General features: G+C 38.4%; 1 protein-coding gene across 4 annotated transcripts in view; it reads right to left on the bottom strand.

Moving 5' to 3' along the window:
- LOC145694956 (nuclear RNA export factor 1-like) overlaps positions 1-13114 on the bottom strand; it is a 127122-nt gene that overhangs the window by 90852 nt on the left and 23156 nt on the right. The window contains exons 1-2 of one of the 4 annotated variants that reach the window (XM_081771765.1): positions 2506-2720; positions 747-784 (exon numbers count right to left, since the gene is read on the bottom strand). The exons of 1 other annotated variant lie outside the window; for it this stretch is intronic. The gene's annotated coding sequence lies outside the window, so the exon portion shown is untranslated. 2 more of the 4 variants (XM_081771762.1, XM_081771764.1) reach the window with 2 other exon arrangements.

The following is a 13114-nucleotide window of genomic DNA, read 5'->3' as shown; positions in this document are numbered from 1 at the left end:
GATTATGTTGTGAGATATAAAAAAAAAAAAAAAAAAAAAAAAAAAAACCCTCAAAAATGGCTCTGATTAGTGTAAAGCAAGGCTTAATGAACGTCAAAAATGAAATCATTTGTACTACAATTTAAAAATATACAGAAAATTATAATTAAATATACATTTAAACGTTAGTTTCAATAAGAACTTCAAGGAAATTATATTTTAGAAACGAACACACACAGCTTGGCACGTCAATATATTTTTATATTGAATATAATTATCAATCTGGATGGCTAGAATCCGGATAATTGAGGTAACACACGGTAGGTTATTTTGTAGCATACACATTAGTCGTTGAAAACACTTGGCAATAGATTTAATACTGTCTGTAGTTACTAAAATCTCCGTCCTTCGTTACATACCCAGTATGTGCAAGCAACAAAATAACCTCCTTGGTAAAAATTACTCTGATGCTATTTTAATTAACGCAATATTCTTGTAACTTTTACAATGTGAAGTTGAAAAATATAGTTATCAGGAAAATGTTTTTCCTTTAGCCTTGCACAAATATACGCATTTCTTTAAAGCAGAACACAAAAAGTGTCCCTTGGTTAGGCAACTTCCCCTATCTCATTTATACCTAAACATTAACCTATGGTACCGGTAGCCCTTCCCACTGGCTAAAGGGCGTGGCTTTGTTGAATGTAGTTCCGGGTTCAATTTCAAGTGGGAAAGCAAAACAAAAAATAATAATTTTCACCTTCATTTACTTTCACATCATCCATCTCCGTTAGCAAGGGTCGTTAAACTAAAAACAAAAATAAATAAAACAAATAAATAAAAGCTAAAAAAAAAAAAAAAAAAAACTATGCTGAAAGAAACAAATTATAGAAGAGAACATGCCTCATACAACAGTACTATCCCACAATTTTGCCATGATTTGATGAAACTACAGGACAATATCGGAGAAACTCTTTCACCCGGCACTTTCCTAATAAGAACAAAAATTCATTTTTCATTGCGTATAATACAAAGTACGTAGTTATACCTATTCTCAACCTTAATAACTTACTACAAGCAACCGACGTACTGTATTTTTACACGCTACCTCTAGTGGTCCCCTTAAACTTAAATCTAATAACACACCAGAAACACAGTGCAAATTCACAGCGGGTATTCCTGATTGAAGTATTGACAAGGAACGGACATGAACGTGTCATCCGGACATCCGAATCAAACCTAGTCCATTCGATAAACATAACAAAGATATGTTCATGCACAAAAAAAAAAAATAGGTGCCATGAACGGCTGAGTTAAGTCTCCGGGGCCCATTAACTCTGTTAGTATAAAGAAAATAGTCGACTCGCAGTGAAATAGCTATTGCATCAACACTGTTCATTGAAAAGGTATGGTTTACAGATCATTCTCTTCAGAATGAAACACGCTTTCCAAGGTGCTATGTATTGGAGCTCGTAACGTACTTGAACAAGTAAAATTGGGAGAATGTCGGGAAAATTCCCCCAAGAAATCCCCACGTCAACTTTGGACCCGTCTGGAATGGCCCCGGGTAAAAGCACAGTCCAAATGTATCTTGAAATATACTCTAGGGGATAAGAAATGTGTGTACCAAGTTTTGTTTTCATATACGGAATAGATGAGGGAAAAGCTTGTATACCAATACACGCTTTCCCCTCATAGCTATTTTGATTCCCGGAGTAGCTTAGTGAACATTTGCCAAAGATGATTTTATTCTCCGGAATATTCTGGAGCGAGTTTCTCGTAACCGTTGTCTGCTTCGAGGAACTAATTCTCCGATTGCTCTGATGAATTGAATCGTTCTTGGGAAATGATTCGTGAAGTGAACCAGGTCAGATGAATTAGTTTCAGAGAATGTTTTAGCCAAATTAAAAGCTTGCTTAAGTTTAAAGTACTGAATGTCTTGTTCAAGGTATGCAGAGTTCCAGAACTCTGATCAACAAATCAATTGAGTGGTGATAAATAAAGCACTCAAACCTGGCTACTAACCCGCCTTTACCTGCTATCACTCACTCGGCATTTCTGTAAATTGTGTTGATTTTAACGTCCCTTTCAGCAGCGAGGCTAAAAAACGGGACCTACTGATTAACGTGGAATCCGAACAGGAGCTCATGCAGGGAATCGAACCCGAAACTACCACGCCTAAGATGCGTACGCTAACCGCTTACACTGTGAATTAAATATTGAGCTTTTATAAAGGAACCAATGTAGCTATTGACTTATCTTCACTTATATGTGCGGATTAGCAATCTAGAAACTTCCGTTGCTCAAGCTTTTTCTGACAGAGCACAACCAGGATAAGACATACACAATGAAATTGGTACTTTAGAACATTATTGGTGGTACCTTTCAACTATTCTTGTGCCAAGTGCGGTGTCAGCATGTAGTAAACAAGTGTAGAAGGTTTTAGCACACTATTTTCATGAAGATATTTGAGCTTCCGTTATATAAAATCTGACCCCGTATTCTTAATCTGCGTAGAAATTCACTTACTTTTTACAATATTATTGTATTTTTATACGTGGAACTTAATAATTCGTCTTCTTTTAAATCCTATTTCCAATATTTAACACAATGCTCACATTATGTCACTTAAACCAAAGATGTGTAATAACAGATGCGTAGCTTGTCTCTTAAGATTAAAACTAAATTGTTTCCTAAACAATACACACTATCCTGGTTCCGCCGGTCTTCTTTTTCTTCTTCTTCTTCTGAGGTGTAATTTAGTGAAGATCGCACTCCCGGCAATTATAGACGGTGTTATAAAAAAAAAAAAACAGATGAGATGAATCTTTAAAGATGCTGATAAGATGCTAAATAACGTAGATCTTTGTAAATAAAGATAATAGGCAGTAAGAAAAGGTGGGGATACGGTGAAAATGAACGAATCTACATTAAAAGGACCAGAACCGTGAAATTTATAAAGAATAGAGAGAAATGGCGTGCGATATTGTTGATAGAGAGGGCAAGAAAAAATGATATGACCGATGGAGCCTGTATCGAGACCACAGTTACAAAGTGGAGTAGTACGTTTTCGGAGAAGATATATGCGCTGGAAAGTATACAGAATGTGAAGTCTGTTACGGAGCAGAAAATGGAGGTAGGAGGGAAGGAAAGTATGTTGAATGAACCAAGATGGAGAGCGGAGAGAACAAGGATGGTGCCAGTACCAACGTGCCTTAGTACATGAGGCATTATAAGCAGTCCAGCGTTGATAATGAAGTGTAATAAGTCGTGGAAAAAGGTCAATAGGCGAGACTAAAAGATCTATGGGAGTGCCGTGCAGGGTTCGGAAAGGGGCTGCGGCATCAGCTAGAGAATACCCGAGGATGTTGACATGACCTTTGGACCAAATTAAGCAAGTAATATAGTTGAGGGAAGTCCGACGGTATAGAAGAAAATGATTTCATAAAGAATCCAGGAGGATTTTGAAGTCCAGGGGGAAGATTGTAGAGATTGGAGGAGAGATTTAGAATCAGTGGTGATACAGATAGATATATACTGATGCTGTAGAGAATGAAGAAGAGTCGCAAACAAGGCATAAGCTTCAGTGAGAAAGGTAGAGTTATGATGGGGCAGTTTAAAGCTGAAACATTGCTGAAGAGAGGAATCGTAGAAGGCTGATCCAAAATACAAGCCCTGGCCAGAACCATCGCAGTACAAATGAACAGTGTGCTGAGGGAGAGGAGGAAGGGATGAGGGAAAACAATGTTGGTAAGATACGGGAGGGAAAAGGTGGCTGGGAGGGTATTGGGGAAAAATGATAGAAAAAGATTGGGAAAAACTGGATAGTCGTGCAAGTAGCAAGGGAGTGTATACGTTTGCTGGATGATGTGTAACAGATGTGGTGCAAGATCTAGGTAGCTGGTGTATATAAAAGGGAGAGATGCAAGATATGGAGAATGTTTGCGGCCTGTATGAAGGTGTCGGAGCAGAGTGAGTTTAGGGAGGAGAGAAGATCGTGTAAATTGGAAACGTTGAAGACAGAATTTGTCTGAGAGGTGTTTCAACTGAATTGCTAAAGGTGGAACTTGGGTCTCAGAATAAAGCGCAGTAGCAGCAGTGGTGGAAGGAAGACTAAGAGTACGGCAGAGAGTAGTATATTGAAGGGATTGGAATTTATGAAAGACTTTAGAAGAAGAAGGAGATAGAAAAAACATCATACGTTAAAATAGGTAAGTAAACCTGTTTATATAACAGGAGGAGAACACGGAAATCTGTAGACCTAGTAGAAGTGGAAATAGAACGAATTAAACGTAAAAGGGATGATGTTTTTTTGATGTAGAAGGTGATAATGGGGGTCCAACGTAAAGAAGAGTCTAAGACGATTCCGATGTATTCAACAGAAGGACGGCGAGGAAGAGTAATACCGGTAAAAGTAAGGTTGGGTAGGGCGGAAGTGCGTTTGCGAGTAAAGACTAGAAAGGAAGTTTTGTTCCAGTTTATTCTTGAGCCATGTTTGGAACACCAGGTGGAGAATGTGGTGAAAGCTGAAATGAGTTGGGGTAAAGCAAGTTGAAGGGAGGGAAAAGTAATATAGAAGGCTAAATCATCACAATAGGAAAGAACCCGTACAGTGTTACTCATTTGGCGAAGAATAGGGGCCAGAAAGAGATTGAACAAAAGAGGAGATAATACAGAACCTTGAGGAAGACCTTGGGAAGTGGTGCGACCTTTAGAGAGTTGGGAACCGAGGCGAAGATACAATGTGCGTTGGACCAGAAGGTTTAAATAATACGGAGATATTTCGAAGGGATGCCTTGTTGCCAAAGTATATATATGAGATCATAAAGGGGAATATAGTCATAAGCCTGAGAAAGGACAATGAATACGGCAAAAACAAACTGGGTACGGGAAAAAAGCAAGCCAAATATCAGAGATAAGAACAGACAGACAGTCAGAAACACTGGAACCAAGACGACAACCGTATTGTTGTTTGTAAAATAAAAGATGGTGTTCAGAGAACCATTGGAGGCGTTCTTTCAGGAGATGTTCGAAGACCTTTAAAAGACACGAGGAGAGGGCAATAGGGCGGTAATGTTCAGCGATACCAGGTTGTTTTGTAGGTTTGAAAATGGGAGTAATAACATAATCTTTCCACGGAGGGGGAATTCGTTCAGAAGACCAGACAGAGTTAAATAAGGTGAGTAGGAAGTTCTAGTACAGTGGAGGAAGATGTTGTAGGTGTCGGTAATGTATGCCGTCTTTGCCAGATGAAGAGTTGGGATGACGGGATAAGATGGGAGAAAGTTCAGACATAGTGAAAGGAAGATGGATAGGGGTAGATGGTTCCGGAGAATAAAGAGGAGAGAGCCAGAGAGGAGGGAAAAGACACGTGGATGGTGCTAACTGGGAATGGAATTGATGGAGCCAGGGAGAAGAAATAGATTCACCAGAGGGAGGACGACATGTCTTATTACGAAGGGACCGGTAAAATTTCGAAATGGAGGATAAAGAGGAACCATAACTTAGGTTTGAACAAAATTGTCGCCAGGCATTACGACGGGTTTGTTGAAGAATACGGGTCGTAGTGGCTTGGGTTTGTTGATATACCAGGAAATTGGAATAGGAGCGAGTGGCGAGGTATGTTTTAAGGGCCTGACGCCGTCGGAAAATCCATTGCTGACATTCCCTAGTCCACCATTTAGGATAAGGAGAATGGACAATAGAAGAACGAATTGAGGGAGAGGGATCATGGTGGGAGTGTGATACTGAGTGGGAAAGGCGAGAACAGAAAGCAGTGTAAAGATGGAGAGGATCACTGGACGAGGGAGGGGGAAGAAATGATCAAAGCAGGAAGAATAAAGGGACCAATCGAGGTTAGTAGAATATGGACGACATATAGGGGAGGAGGAAGGAAAAGGGGGAGAAGTAGAGTTATGTAAAATGATGGGGAAGTGATCACTGCCGTAGGGGTCGGAAGAAACAATCCATGTAAGAAGGCTAGAGTAAGCAGGAGAACAAAAGATGAGATCAGGAGCGGTAGGAAGTTCGCGGGGACAGGGAAGTCGTGTAGGAGTACCGGTATTCAGAACAGTACAGGGTAAGGTAGGAAGTAGGCGATACAGGGCAAAGCCAGCGGGGTCGGAAAAAGGAGCCCCCCAGAACGGGTGTTTACAATTTACGTCATCGCCTACAATCCAGGAAGGGGAAAGGAAATTAAAAAGATAGAGCCAGAGATGATCAGGAAGGTGAACGTGAGGGGGAATATAAAGGTTAACCAGGGTGAGAGAGTGAACGGTGACCATTTGACATTGAACTTCTGGGTATTGGATGGAAGGAGGGTGTAGAACGTAGGGTAAAGAATTATGAATGCCGAGAGAGAGTCCCCCTCGACCGTCTGGGCGAACACCATGAAGCCAGTGGTAGGAAGGGTTGTTAAAACTGTAGGAATCTGTAAGCCAGGTTTCTTGGAGTAAGAGAAAAGACGGATGGAGTTGAGATATGAGGTGATGTAAGGCATACATTTTACTGCGAGAACTCCTCATGTTCCATTGTAAGAGATTTAAAAAGCGTGAACCAGATGATGTATAATGAATGTGATTGTAATAGCTTGAGTATGGTGATGCAAGTTTTATAGTCGGGAGGAGAAAATTTATGTTGCGATTTTTCTAAAATAGAAAGGATAAAAGAAACAGCGGAGGAAAAAGAAGGTATAGGATCTGCCACATGAGACGGTTTCTGAAAAGCTGTGACGGTGCTGGGAAGGGAAGAAAATGCTAAAGGAGATCGTTCAGTTGGAAGAGATGGGGGACGGGCTGAAAGAGAAGGCGAAAAGTGAGAAGCGGACTAAGATAGCGTATTTTTCTAACACCGGAAGGAGAGGACGGAGAATGAGAAGTGGAAGGCCGAGAGATAACAGCTGAATATGAAAAGGAAGCAGAGGTTGGGATAGAGGACGGAGTAAAGCTAGAAGTGGCAAGAGAGGACGAAGTATAATGGGGAGGTGGATCTCCCTTTAAGGAGTGTTGTGCAAGATTCGGGGTTAAATAGCGTCGTTTAGCATCGGTATAGGATAGATGGTCTGTAGCCATTGGACTATTAATTTGAATTTGTATGAGGCGTTCAGGACACTGAGGGAAGGTAGCCACGTGGTCACCAGCACAGTGCTTGCACTTAGGAGGTGCAGTGCAGGAGGAAGAGGGGTGGCCGGGTAGGCCGCACGTAACACAAGATTGTTTACCACGCTGCTGCTTAAAATGGCCGTAAAATAGGCAGTTAGTACATTGTTTTAGTCTCGGGATATATGTTTCTCGGGATATATAAGGTAAAAATAGAAAAGGGTGCCATGGGAGGGACCCGCCTTCTTCTTTCTTTCTTATCAAGTAATTAAAAGAGAAAATTTCAATGAAAGATAAAATCCGAGACGGCTGTAATAGCAATGTTCTCTATTACACTGAGAATTGGTAAAATAAAATTGTAGGGTCCGAATTTTTGCGAAAAATTTAATATCTCACAAGCCGTTCAACTTGAAGAGCTGAAATTCAGTATATTAATTCTTTATTATAAATAAACAGAACATGTCCTAGCATTTTTTTAAAATTCTCTTTTATTGAGGGGGGCATTTTCTGTATTGTGCCGGACAGGTCTTTGATCAGGTAATAGCGATTGCTTTGAAACAAATGCAGAGTATGAGAATTTAATCTGTAGTTTGGGTGGAGAAGAAACAAACTTGTGAATCAAAGGTTTAAGAACAACTCATGTTATTCGATCACACAGACAATCATGATATCACTTTGATATATTCACCACGTATTTGGAACTTACCTCCTCACAATTCAAAGCTGATATTTGAAGATGATGAAAGATGAGCTCACATTTTAAACCAATATATTTATATACCTAGTTTCACCTTCCTCTTACAGCACACATGTTAATGAATGTAACATTATAAAAATTTGATTAGAGGCAAATGCTACATACGGCAAAGTAAAAAACAAATCATTTCAAGCAGATCATCCGTTTTAACGTGGACACAAGACACAAGCTCGATTTCATTGTTAAATGAACAAAAGTTATAGAAATTGACCCTCTTCCTCACTTCATATCGAAATTTATCAAAATGCTTGAATATGTGCTTACTTGTTTTTAATAAGGATTTTATATACCGTAAGACGGGGTTACTTTGCACATCAGGGGTTACTTTGCACAAAATATGAAAAGAGTTTAACAGTCCTCTGTCGGCAAAACCATGAACAGAAAAGAAGAAGTTTCAACTGGCACTGTAAGATAGAACATCTAACTGTATTTTGGCTATAATGTTGGCGGTTAAGATCAGTTCTAATTACAGAGGGTTCATTGTTGTAGAGGTATGGAAAGCAGTCACTGTAAAGGCCTTCAAAATTTGAAAGATATCACGTTCGAGATTTTCCGTCAAAATTAAGTCAGTTTCGTAGAATACTACTGTGTATAATGGAACTTTGATGCAATACTTGAAATTGAAATGTGAAACGTTTTAAAGTCATAAAAAAGTAAAACTGGGATAAGGCAGTTTCAGTCTCTACTCGGGGTTACTTTGCACTGGTCCAAAATACCGATTAGATAGGAAATTATTACTACTGGAAACTCTTGCATTCTAAATTTAGGTAAATTTCCTATTTAGGAAGATGCTGGAATGAATTTCTTGTTGTAAAATAAATTATGAACAATGGCGGATCTAGAAAAGTAGTTTGAGAGAGGCTTCACTCACAAAGACTTGGTTTTTTTTTTTTGTTTTTTTTTTAAGAAATGACTAGACTTTTTGGGGTGGAGGGCCTTCACCTTATACGCATAGGAATGACTAACATTAGATTTTTTAAAAAAGAAATCATGCAATTTGGGTGGGTTTCAGCCTGAAAGTCCCAAATCCCGTAAATCTCCCACTAATTACAGTTGGTATGATATTCTTGGACATAAGGAATAACCAAGTCAAATCAGTTCACGGGGATTTTTTCTGTTTCTGAGTTGGCATTTTTGTGGGATATATGCTAAACTATTAGAATGCGGTTCTTGTGCCGGTAGCAGAAAATACATCATTTTCTTTACAAATATCGATAATTCAAACTAAATACTGATACCAATAGCATCATTCTAATACCAATATTTGCAGACTGCATGTAGTTTTGTGTAGAAATTAAATGTATAAATACTGAAGGGGAAAACTGCACAGAAACGTTATGTTCGTATGGCGAACATATTTTTTGTGTGTTGTGCAAAGTAACCCCAGTTACCCCGGTAACCCCGGGGCTACTTTGCACCAAAGTTTATATTTCAATAACTATGATTATACTGAATGTTTACTAATGAACTTGCACTAATGTTTTCCTTATATATCTAGCTATTATATGTTTAAAATACAGTGTTCTAAATCATTACGTTTGTAAGTAGCATGCGATTTTCTTTAAAATGGCTTAAATCTTCTGCAAAGTAACCTCGTCTTACGGTATTAAGTTTCATCTCACTAACGCAAAGTACTCTATTTGTTATCTATTTTTAACCCCCTCTCCTCTATTAGGATACGCAATTTAATAAATATGACGTGACAAAACCCAGTTTGAGGTAGGTGTTAACCATGTTAAAAACTTAACACCGATCGGTTCAACCATTTCCTTTACGTTAAACAATGTCTTTTTCATTTGTATAATACAGACGTAGATTAATAGTATTGGTGCTGTCTTGCATGCGTAAGCTACTTCTTGATATTAAATATGAGTTGTTATGTTTAATGTGGTGAACAATACATAACAACACTTTCTATGTAATCAACAGTTACGCACTGAATTTTGTCTGTTACATATACATCTTACATTGAATATTAGTATCGCAATAGTATTAAATTAATCTTGAATGCTGCAACATTCTTCAGTTTCATTTCTCAAGAGATTTATGGAAATAATTGAAATAGGAAGAAATAGTTAATTTGAACCACATCCTGTTGATTGTAAAAAAAAAGCCGTATCCTGATATCTCCTACATAGGCGGCGTCACAGTGGATGCAGTGGGTGCAGCTGCACCCACCTTAACTTCGATTTTCAGATTTCCCTGCAATAATCCTTTCTATTTGTATATTTCTTGTTTCCTACGTTTGGATATATTTAAGTGACTTCTTAAGTTTCTCATAAGTTACTTGCTATCATACCGTATTTTTCTAGTGTTTTCTTTGAATAAAACTTCAATAGTGCAGAACGTTCTGCTAACACTGTTGGGATGTGTTGTCCCATAATAGCCTCCACCCACATTACCAAAATCCTGGCGCCGCCCATGATCTCCTATTATTTTGATCTATGGAAATAAGAATTGAAATAGGAAGTAATAGTTAATTTGAACCACTTCCTGTTGATTGTAAAAAAAACCGTATCTTGATATCTCCTATTGTTTTGATCTATGGTAATAAAAACCACTTCCTGGTCCGGTAGGGTGTTGACAATAATTATGGTATGTTGCCTTGAGACGTTAAATCGTTTGGACAAAATGTTCTCGCTATATGTTACTGTTTTCGTTCTATGGCGAGGAACATTCAAACAGAATATAGCTAATATTAACAACTGCTTTGATCAAAGCTGCCACGGAGAAGGAGGAGGCTATTCTTAAGACGATGAATCGATTGCAAAAAGCCAGTTTTTAATATCTTTTACCATTTTTGCTCTACGGAAATCAATATTGGAACCGGAAGTACTAGTAAATTTGAATAATTTCTAGTTTTGGTAGAGTTATATGGATAGTAACGATATGTTTGTTGAGAGGCTGAATCGTTTGCCTAAAACTGCTTCTCGGTATCTGCTACCGTTTTCGTTCTATAGAGATAAACGTTGAAACCGTTATTGAAACCAGAAGTTACAGTATATACTAACTACAGCCAAAATTTGGTAGAGTGTTGTAGATAGTCACGATATGTTGCCTTTACATTCTAAATCGTTTGCAGAAAACGCTTCTTACTATCCGTTATCATTTTCTTTGTATATCGACAAACGTTGAAACCGGAAATGGCTAATTTGAAGGAATTCCGGTTTGAGTAGAAGGTTAACGGAGAAAATAAAATCTATTCTTTGAACACTGAATTAGTTGCAAAAGACCACATCTTGGAGCATTTACTATTTCTATTAGGCGGAAATCGGAAATTGAAACCCAAAGTAATAGTAAATTTCAACCATTCATGGTTTCGGTAGAGTATTTTGGATACTCATGATGTTCTTTAGATGGTAATTCCTTTTCAAAAGTCAGTTCTCACTGTGCTACCATTTCATGCTATGACGATAAAAGCCGAAACTGGTATTGAAACCTGAAGTATTAATAAACGTAAACAATTTTCAATTTTAGTAGAGTATTGTGGATGACCATGATATGATGCTTATACACACGAAATCATTTACGAAAAAAACATCTTCTCCATGTATGTTGCCGTTTTAATCTATGGGTTAAATGTTAGAACGGGAAATAGCTAATGTTGCCACGAGACGAGACGAGACTTCAGGCTGTCTCGTCTCGTTTTGTCTCGTAAAAAATATAGCAGCATATCATGGGAACGAAAGTCAAATGTAGCAGACTGCACCCTGCTAATCACGATACAACAAAGTTATTACCCAGAACGCACGACAAAAATTCTCACGGTAGTTTTGCCGTAAAGCCTTCACTTCTCGTGCGTGTTGTAGGCAGTTCGATCTCGGTTAGTGCCATATGAGCTTTGTGGTGGAAAAACATCGAGTGTGTTCTCTCGGCGTTATCTTATATCCTACCACTTTCCTTATTCCACTGATTCTCCCACCATCATCCATTCGGCGTGAGCCAAAGTTGCCTAAAGGTCTTAAAAATAAATTCAATAAGTTCACAAGGCAAGGAAAAATAATTTACTAGATAATATTTCTTTGCAGTTAATTGTCTGAGGCATTGGCGCAAGTCCCGGGTGATGAGGACAAGTCTCCCCTCCCATCTTGGAACAGGGAGGACTGTCCCTCTCAGTAACTCGATTTGAAATGTATTTTTTGGGGAGAAATGTGATAATTTATGTCCGACTGCCACTTCATCTACATCGCCATATAATATACAACAGGTTCACCTCAGAAATCAGATTCATTTACCGTAATATGAGTCTCATCTCCCTCCCTTCAGAATAAGCCTCAAATCTTCCCGCCTCCAAATGTTGAAGATAATTCTGTTCCTTGATCCTCCACAATGTTGTTTTTCAACTTATACATATTTTGAACATCTCTTAAAAAATACGGGAACGGTCTTACTCGTCCCCTCCCTCCAAATATTGAAGACAGATTTGCGCCACTTGTTTGAAGCTCCTCAACCCTGAACTTTCTTTTACATTCTGAAACATTGAAATTTGTTTTACCAGCACGAATACACGAATATAAATTGCTCATAGATACGTCGAAAACGAAGACATTAATGTCAAGTAATGTTAAGGCGACAAGTAAAGTTCGATGTGACTGCACTGACCCCAGAGAATACTGACTGTTGGGAGAAGCGAGTAAAGCGGCACGTTTAGAGAGTGGCAAACAACTGAAAATAAGAGCTCCTACGAAGTAAAATTCCAAATTGAATTGAAATAGGCCTTCCTGAACGTGTTCAAGATTTCGATACCGACTCATTATTTAAATAGTATTCCGTACAACCTATCTTACTCTCTAAAACCGCGAGTGAAGTCAGATAGGCATGTCTACTGCGATACTGGAGTTAGTAATAACACACGGGAATTATAATAGTAAAGACGGTCTTAAGAAAGGTTAAAAATGGCAACGTGGCTTTCCTAATTTTCACTAATCGTTCCCAAATCTTAACACACTTATATTAGATATGATAATAGAACTATAAGAATGTTTCTGACAGGTAAAGTGTAGAACAAAATGGAACTTGGCATATTTCAATTACGACCGTATTTACTATTATGATTCGACGCTAATAATAATCATGCTATGATTGGCTCCAGAGACAATAACAAAAGCGTGATCAAAGAAAATGTTTTGACCGTCGCGTCGCCAGGTCGTGTAGTGGCTTAAAATAAATAAAACTACAGAAAAGGTACTGAAAGGGATAGGGAATTGTGCTTCTTAGTTGACAACTGAAAAAGTAATTGAATCATGGTATAGTCGTGAGAGTAATTTTGTGTTTGGTGTTCAGC

The sequence above is a fragment of the Thermobia domestica genome, chromosome 9 (genome assembly GCF_964235325.1).
Source record: "Thermobia domestica chromosome 9, izTheDome1.hap1.1, whole genome shotgun sequence".
Lineage (NCBI taxonomy): Eukaryota > Metazoa > Arthropoda > Insecta > Zygentoma > Lepismatidae > Thermobia > Thermobia domestica.
The sequence above is the reverse complement of the archived record's forward strand: the minus strand, read 5'-3'. Positions and strand labels throughout refer to the sequence as shown.